We start from the raw sequence: 9,689 nt of genomic DNA, 5'->3' as shown, positions 1-9,689 counted from the left end.
CACCTTCTTCAAATCTCCTCCTGCATGATGTCATACAATATGGAATATCACTTTGGCCAGTTTAAGTTAGCCATCCTAATTTTGTTCACAGCCAGCTCCTTGGGTCCTTCTCTGAGAATGATTTTGGCTCTCTACAACACTGCTTAGCAGCAGCTATAAACATCAGTGTGTTGTCAACATTGTTTTTCTCCTAGAACCAAAACATGGCATCACAGCTGACGCTCTGAAAAAAAGAAATTTTGTCCCAGCTGAAACTAAGACAATGCACACCCTTTATTCCATACCATTTCCATCATTCTCAGGCGCTACAATTTCTACACATCCTAACTGTCCTCCTTAATATCATCTATCTTGGTTTTCGATATGTATATACACATACACATTATTCCCATAGTCTATGGGCCCTTCATGTAAATTGCCCCTGGTATTCATTCTGTTCATAACTTTAGGCCTTATCTTTATCTGTCCTTCTGTGTAGGAGGAAAGATTCACCAAATTGGATGCAGAAACTAATTCTGATTCCATCTGAGTTTGTTTTTCCTTAACCTGGGTAGTTTTTACTGTACTACTGTTAACAAGACATATAATGACCATAATTAAGATGACATGCAGTATTATGTAATAATTTAACATCATAGAATTATTGGCTGTTCTTACCCAGCATCAAATCACCTTAAGGTACAAACCAGACATCCCCATCATTCCGTGTTACCCACCACATGCACCCAAGCCCTTGAGCAAAAGCAAGCCCACAAGTAGGTTTGCCTTTGCCCGAGGCAGGAATAACTCAGACTGTTGTGCCCAGAATGTTCCTTATATGCACCATAGGGACTTTATCCCCTTCTATGGTATGCAGGAGTTTTGATTGGCCAGGACCAGCTTAACTGGCAGATCACCAAGTAACGACGAACCAGGCGACTTTTGCTAACTCTGTGTATCAGTGTTTGAATGTCCCAGCACCCATTGCTCTCAATGTAGTCTTTAACAGTCCATTATACCATTTAATTTTTCCAGAGGCTGATGCATGATAGGGGATGCAATATATCCACTCAATACCATGCTCCTTGGCCCAGGTGTCTATGAGATTTTTTTGTAAATGAGTCCAGCTGTCTGACTCAATTCTTTCTGGAGTGCCATGTCACCACAAGACTTCCTTTTCAAGACCCAGGGTAGTATTTTGCGCTGTGGCATGGGATATATTTCCAGCCATCTGGTGGTTGCTTCATTCACTATAAACAAATGGTGATTGACATGGCAAGCTTATGGGACAGTGATGTAACACACCTGCCAGGCTCCCCCATATTTATATTGTAGCCATCTTTCTCCATACCAAAAAGATTTCATCTGCTTGGCTTGCTTAACTATAGTATGTTTCACATTCATGGCTAAGCTGTACAATAGCATCCATAGTCAAGTCCACCCCTTGATCCTGAGTCCATTCATATGTTGCATCTCTTCCTTGGTGGCCAGAAATCTCATGGGCCCACTGAGATCAAAATAGTTCACGCTTATGTTGCCAGTCCAAGTCTACCTGAACCACTTCAATCTTCGCAGCCTTTCAGCTGCTGATTGAGATTCTTCAGTCACACAACTCTTGGGTATATGAGCATCTATATGACATATCTTCACAATCAGGTTCTCTACCTGGCCAGCAATACCTTTCCACAATGCAGCAATCCAGAGGATGTTTCCCCTGTACTACCAGCTGTTCTGCTTCCATTGCTGTAACCATCCCCACAGGGCATTTGCCACCATTCAAGAGTCAGTGTAGAGGTAGAGCTAGATGGACTCCACTTCTGCAAATTGTCTCAATTCATCCTTTCCTTCAGTAGCTTCTGCAGATCATCTTATAGGACTCCATACAGTAGCCTTCCACTTCCATTAATTTCCCACAATGTAACAGGACCCATCAGTGAACAAGGCATATTTCTTCTCATTATCTGGCAGTTTATTACATAGTGGAGCCTCTTCAGTATGTGCCATCTCCTCTTCTGGCAATATTCTGAAATATTTGCCTTTGGGTCAGTTCATAATCATTTCTCAGATTCTTGAATAGCTGGGATTCCCTATTCCCTAAGCCTGTTGAGTGATCAGTGCAACTCATTCACTCCATGTAGTATCAATTACAAGATCTGTGGAGGGACCCTCATTTTGAACATTCAGTCCAGTAAAGGCAGTCAGAGTGCCAAGAGAAGCATACAAAATACAGATACACATCTAAGCAAATGCTGAAATCATGTACACATCATTAAGCATATATAAGGGCCTAACCTTGTCAAATTACCTTTTGGAGTTACAATACATGCAATGAGGCAAAGTGATATGTTGTGATAATGACATTGAAAGCAATTTGAGTTTACATAAATATTAATGGAGTTGATGAAGAAGCCTGTAGACTGAACTCCATAAACAGGAAGCTGCTCATGTCATCCTTGAAACCTTGCCCACAGTTAGCTACCAGTAAGAAAAGCAATGATGTTTAGAATCTTGTTCATTATCAAAGGGGTGTGAAAGTGCTAAAACAGCTTTAATAGGAATGAGCACTGGACCTCGAAGCATCATGTGGGACACTTTCTGAAAAGGAGAATGCAGTAAGTGTTAGAAGAACACCCTAATCAAATCCCCAATGAAAACAAGAAAACAAAAACTAAACCTTTTAGTTCAGAGGAAGTATTGGATAGCACTAATTGTGCTTTTCTGGGGAGTTCCCAAACAAAATCCAAAAATTACAGCAAAACGTTAACCTTTGTTTGACCTAGCAATGCCAGATCTAATTCCCTATTCATTTCCCCTAATAAAAAAGAAAAACAGAAACAAAACCAAAGAGCTAAAAATAACTCCTTGCCATTCTATTTTCAGTGTTTCAGCCATCGATTCTTACATTCTGTAACGATTCCCTTTTGCTCTTGTGGATTCAATACTTATGTGAGAGCCTGCTGTAAATCAGCAAGGCAAAGCAATTTGTCATATTCCTCTGCCATGAAAGGATGTTGCACACTTACCCATGAGCTCCCTGTATCTTTTGTGTAGTCTGTTACATATGGCCCACCAAAAAAATCTAGAGCCCTTTCTCTGGCGTCATTCAGCATCAGTAATACAAAGTAGAAAAGCAGAAGCAGAGTTCTAGTCATGCTTCAACCTGGTGAGAAGTCAGTGTTCACAGCAGGTCAAATTGTCAGCTGGTTGAAATATTTCAGTAGCAATCAGGCAACCTCTTCACAGGAAAGCTTTAAAAAGAAAGGAAGGAAAGACTCCAAGTGACAGCAGGAAGATGGCATGGAAAATGTCTATGCAACAAGTCACAAGACAAAAACTGGCATATACAGTGTACATAAGACTCAGTAGCATCTCCAGCTCAGCTTTACATATAAATATATAAATATATATATATATAACAGAGAAGAAGCACGAAGCATTTTTAACCTTGACTCACAGAGAGAAACAGTTTTGCACACTTAAAACTCAAGAGAGTTTTCCAATTAAGAGTGACAAACATGTCCAGGGAGCTGAGCCATGGCTCTTGCTGCCAGCAGTATGGCAGGGAGTGTTTTTAATTATTTCCCAGAGCTTTGCAGGAGCAGCAACATTTCTACCCTGTAGATGGGACAAGCTTTGCTCTAGCAGGCTGACACAGCTTTGGTTGGTCTCAAAACACTATATGAGACTTTGATTCAAATCTCCACCTGGCACAGATCTAGTACAGCTACATCCAGCTCCTAATTTTACCCTGCCCTTTATTTTGGGGCTGTTTTGTTTTCCTCAATTTATGACTGTATTATGGCTGTATTTTCCCTAGTGTGGTCTACACTCACCAGGACTGCTGCTTGTTACAGCCCTGGAATGTAGCTGGGAGGAAGGCTGGATGTGTAATTCCTTGCTCTTCTTACTCTTTCCCATAGTAAAACATCACATCTGAAATAGGAAAGAAACCGTAAACCTCAGAGCCACTGTGGGATTTGAATTGTTATCTATTCAGTATGAAAGACCTGTTCCAGCGTGGGATCATAATCAGAAAGTAACTAATGATCATATAAATATTATTAATCTGATCATGGCTTCAAGTACTGTTTTTAATGTAGAACACCATACTAATAGGGGCGACTTTGACATTAACAATGTGAAAAGGGCATCTTCCTAGAAATTTAAACAAATCAGAAAATACTGCTGCATATCTTTCATAATTACAAACATTAATAACAGTTATTATACAACCAGTCTTTAGAATTAGACTCAATAACATAAATAAGGTGAAAATAATTATTATACACAAAAAGCATCTGCAAAGGCCATTAGCCTAGTCTGGACTTCCATTCACATTGCTTTGTATCTAATATACTGGAATGAAAGCTTTTGAAACAAAATAACAACCAAAGAACCCTAAATCAATGCTTTTCAAGTCACTGAAAAGTGCTTAAAATGCATGTTTTAGTTTCGGTCTAAAAGATTAAGGGAGTTCCTTCTGATGGATAGAAATAACCTACAGTGAAAAGAAAAGCCTCAATTCTTCAGTTTACACAATTGCCAAGATTCAGGCATGACAGCAAGTTTCATTATTTTGATCTTCTCTTCAGCAAGGGAAGAAGTGTCATTCATCTTGCATCTGAATTGCTAAAGTTTTTGTTTGATTTCCCAGTCATCCCTAAATTCAGTCCAAATTGCCCTCAGATAATACAGATAACCTCACTGGACACATAATTTAGAAGGCTACTGCTGATGGACTTCCAACACTCTTATATTTGAAGCAACTGACTTGAACGTGCCCCAAGACAGAAATAGTATAGGGCCTCACCTTGAGGAGTTTCAAAAGTATTTATTCTCATGAACACAAGGTTATTGCGTCCAGCATTCCAGTGATTGCACTCAGTGGCAACCTATATTTGTACTCCAGATATAAAACCTTTGTACTCCAGATATAAAACCAAAATATGTAACATGCAATTCTGCTGTTTGTAAACAGTCACTGTTGTCCTATAAACTCATTGCCTAATACATACATAGCACATATTGATGTCACCAGCTTTTCCCTTTTGAAAGCAAAGTTTTTTTACATTCAAAGACTCTATTTTTAAAGAGGTTAGTAGCCTTGCTGATGTCTTAAACATTCTGTAAGAAGGGCACAAAGTGACACTTCCATAGTTTCTTTCTACCCTTGTTAGCAGACCTACTTCCCTCACAATCTTTGCAAGAGACCTGCTCTTGCCACCACTGCTGAAGGATTTAGCATTTCTCCAAGCAATGCTTAAATACAGTCATCTGCATCTATTATAATTTATCTATTATAATTTTATCCCAGGAGCTTTTCTTGTTGAGTTTGGTTTATCATTTCTGACCACCTCCACTCCTGATATATATATAATAAGCAAATAAAACAGTAAAATGATCTTTATCCAACAAATTACCTTTGGCATTATGCTCCCAGATACATGTGTATGCATTTGTAGGCAGAAATACACCTGTTCTCTGATTTACAGGAAGTCTAAGAACTTCCTAAATGTAAGTAAAGTACTATTAAAACCCACAGCAGATCTGTATTTTATTGTTGTAGGATGTATAGTATAAGTACATAAGCTGTGTGATTAGCTGAGGGTAAAAAAGAACACAGTTCCACAAGAGTGACAAGAGATAAAATGGAGAGATACAGTAAAAATACTGCACAAGTACAATACTGTACTTGTATACATAATATGTATGGATGTGTATACTCATGTGTGCATATCTGCAAATTCCTACATTTTTACTCTTACTGTCCCTTGGCCTAATTATCATTCTCATTCAGAAATATTATTGCAGTAGTGTCTCAGCATTAATGAAAACTGTCAAATGCCATCTTCTAAATGCATTAAAATAAGTCGCTCTTCTCATCCATTGTAACATCAGTAAACACGATCCCTACATCTTATTAGATAGCAGTATATCCTACTACAGGAGATACTAAGAGCTCTGCATCCCTTATTACACCTTAATTACAAAATATGTTCTGTTTGCTTAATGCCTTAACATGGTTGCTTGATTCCTGCTAGTTTTCTTTGTACCTGCTGCCCAGCCTGTGGCTATGCTGCAGACAATGGCCTCAGCAGAGAAGCACAGGGCACATTGGTTCCTTCACAGGGCTTGGATAGCTTGAACACAGCAACAGTCAGCTGTGAGAGAAAGCTCCATTATGCATTCCTTTCCTTCCATTCGATCTGCTCAGCACCTTCTCTGGTTTTTGAAGAAGAATTTTTAGAAAGAATTTAATGATAGGGTTAGCTGTGTCAGACAGATGGCTTCAAATTACAGTTATTAGAATTCCAGCCTAACAATCTGCACTTTAATAATTAATCATTGAAGAACTCTTATTTTAAGCTTCTCTTAGAAGCAGCTTTCTCTGCTGTGTGTAACTGGGGAGAGGATTGAGAAATTCAATGAATCTTAGCCCACGTTTTCTCCTCTTAAAAAAGCACAGGGACATCTTTCTAACCACTGTGTTGCAGCTGCAGAAATGTTCTTTGCACTGCAAGAATAAAGATGCCTGAAATAGCGAATTACTGTAATTCAGTCAGTTCCCTAAGAACTGCAGACTTTACCCACTATGCACACACAAGACATTTTTTAAAACTGTTTATTTAAGAAGCAAAAGTTTTTGTCTTCAGGGGTGCAGCATTTCCTGTCACAGTGTAAAGTCAATACTTATCATATACACTCACCACTGATCTGACTTCACTTCAGGTATCTTCTTGGCTGAGTTTGAAAACCTGCATGTTTTCTAGCAAGACAAACACCAATGGAAATGTTTGAGCCGTGGCAAGCCAGCAGAGACCTGGGACAGCCAGCCTGCATCTTCACTTCTCTGTAGCCTTGTTGCAAGGAGCTAGAAGCCAGTCTGGGGTTTTGCTCAGTGGATGCAGTTGTGGGACTGCTTTGGCGGCAGGTGCTGCCTCCTACAGTTCCAGCATTTGGTCTGCTGCCCGATGGCCATCCTCACAGTTTTCCAGCTGTTCCTATGGATATATGCCCTCACGGACAAACACACTCATACATATTATTCAGATCTAACTTTAGGGTCTTGATTTATTTATTCTTTTGAGATGCGAATTCCAAATTTGAGTTCTGATCTTGATTTAACCTATTTTGTATCCACTCTGAACTTTGAAACCACTTCACATGGTTTGATTAGCTATTATAGCATTTTCATGTGAAAACCATACACTTCTTCGGCCCACTACGTTATTGAGAGTGTAATTTCCATGGGCACTTACCCTTAGGACCATTTAGCTACTTGACTTTCAGCTTGGCCTCTAAGTGTGCACAAGCTGTGAAGATGAAAGGAGAATAGGTTAATTAACACCAAGTCCTTAATATCTGCATAGACTTTAGAGAATGCCTGAAGATGTAACCTGGTTTGTGAGTACCACTTACTGAATTCTTTTTAGCCATTTGTCCTTCTCTTCCTTTTTCTCATGGGGAAATGCTCAAAATACTGAGAAAGCTGAAAATTGCTGGGGATGCCTGGGAGTGAGTTTGGCCACAGCTCCTCTGCAGTTCTCAGTGCCTGAATGCTGAAGGAATAGCACAGAGACTCCCTTCCAAAGGCAGGAAGCTGAACAGAGCTGCCCCTTCTTGTGTTTAAAATGTGAGGTACCCCAGGGAAGGGCCTGGAACCTGGAACTAAAGGAGGGGAAGGCAGAAATGCAAAATGGTTTGGTCAGTCATGGTTTTAACAGCAAAACAGACACCAAAGTTTTCAAGGATGTACTTCCCGTTGCACTCTATTTGGTCTTTTAAATTGTTTTAAGATGCATATTCCTGGCATCCTAAAATGCATAATTAGTCTCTAAAAAGGGAAACAGAACCCCATTTGTTTATCCAAGGGGCTGGAACAAACTCCCAAAAAGCCATTCTTGAATAAATAAGTACAGATGCTAAGTGCAATTAGGAAGGAAAAAGACTGACTCTTTATCTTCTTACCTGAGAGACTGATCATTGTCAAAGCTTTTATGCTTTCTTGCAGAGCTATACAGACATGCTTTTGTACAGAAGAACAAAACTACAGCTCCCTCACAGCCACTTTAATCTGTAATACCAATAATATATGTCACAATGTTTCCACGCCCTGGAAAGACTGCTGTGGTCAGGGTAAATTTAACCTTAAGTCTCTGCTGTCTCCTTTCTCTTGAGCTTGCAAATGGCTTCACTGACCTCATATCAGACAAATGAGGTTAGTGCCAGAGAAAGTGAAAAAGAGCAGAGATCTCACAGAGTAGGTGAGACATATTTCTTGAACCAGGGAGCTCAGAACAGGACAGAGTAGAGGGGGAGGAGAACCTCCCTCAGTCTGCTGGCCACATTCTTTTCAATGCATCCCAGGATACCACTGTCCTTTTCAGCCACAAAGGAACATCTCCTTGGGATGCTTTTATGTAAGAGAAATATTCATTTATCAGTTCAATGTCATTTAAAGGTGTTTTTTCTTCGTTTTTTCTTCGTTTTTTTTTCGGGTTTTTTTTTTTTTTTTTTTTTTTTTTTTGGGTTCACCTTACCAAGGATAGGGTTAGAATAGAATATTTGTCCTTAAAGCATATATCGACTTGTAAGCTTTGTGCTAATCTCCATTTGCAAAGAATAGCCAGTGGTAAAAAGACAGTCATCTGACGTGTCTCAGACATCTACCTCAAGATTAGATGAATCATACTCCCCAAATCCTATTTCTTCCAACTGACTTTATAATCCAGACAGCAGAATGCAGAGAAACTCATTGTGTGCAAGAGCAAAATCCAGTGCAGTCTGTTCCTTGTGTATTACTACTAGAAGACTGGATTGCTGTCAGTGTTGGAAACACAGTGCTGGACAGCTTGTGCACATCAGCACCCCTTAGGAGTCACCTGGGGAGCAGCCAAAGCCATACTGCCTGATTTTCATGTCATGAAAGTACTCGCTGATTTCAGAAAGGTTACTTGCATAACAACATCTTTAAATGAAGTTACATGCTTTAAAGTCACTTTTCTTTGTCTCAAATGCTGCTGTGAAGCTGAAAGGAGGGCAAATATGCTTCTATTATATGCTGCTTTTCCTTCTTGAATTGAAGTTCTAAGGCACCATAATAAAAAATAATAGCCTTTTTTTTCCTCACAAGCTAGAGCTAGTCTGTGTGTGGTGCACAGTAGTCTACCTTAGAGCACAAGATAAAAGCTGAGCAGGAGTTCAGCAATGAGGTTCTCTTCTTTAATACAGTCCCAAGCTTACCCATAAATTAATGTCTTAAAATGGCTGAGTTTCCCCATATGAGGATTGCCCCTAGGGCTGATCATAGGGCTGAGTCCTTTGTTCAGGTTAGCACACCTAACAAAGAAACCACGATCAGATCAGAGCACTGACTAGCCAAAGAGCCAGGGACGCAATCTCATCAGCCTACAAATCTGAGGCTGTGCTGGTGCCTGCTGGATTTCACTGTGAACCTATCTGATCAAATTGCACCCGCAAAGCTATCAAGGCTGCAGTTGTTTGTCTCTCAGGAAAGATTTCCTATTTTCAGTTGCACAAATTAGAGTTAATGAGGTATTGTGAAGAAAATATAATTGACAATAATATTAATTATTGCAAACCAAGTGTTTTTTTTCCTGAACTAGTAGTGTTAAAGTCAAGAAGTAGCAAGTGCTTGTAATGTGAAGTATTCTATTTGCTAATAAGAACAGCAATGCAGTTGTTCTTTC

At 39.6% G+C, this 9,689-nt stretch overlaps 1 long non-coding RNA gene across 1 annotated transcript; it reads right to left on the bottom strand.

Annotated features, from left to right (window-relative positions):
- Positions 1 to 1,512: 1,512 nt before the first annotated feature.
- LOC149919852 (uncharacterized) lies at positions 1,513 to 6,158 on the bottom strand. The gene is made up of 4 exons (XR_016463724.1): positions 6,033 to 6,158; positions 3,813 to 3,912; positions 3,003 to 3,227; positions 1,513 to 2,574 (listed from the first exon to the last, which is right to left on the bottom strand). It is a non-coding gene; the product is annotated as an uncharacterized LOC149919852 (long non-coding RNA).
- Positions 6,159 to 9,689: the final 3,531 nt, after the last annotated feature.

Source organism: Phasianus colchicus, chromosome 1 (genome assembly GCF_987193195.1).
Source record: "Phasianus colchicus chromosome 1, bPhaCol1.hap1.1, whole genome shotgun sequence".
NCBI lineage: Eukaryota > Metazoa > Chordata > Aves > Galliformes > Phasianidae > Phasianus > Phasianus colchicus.
Note: the sequence above shows the minus strand (reverse complement) of the source record. Positions and strands in the feature narration are given on the sequence as shown.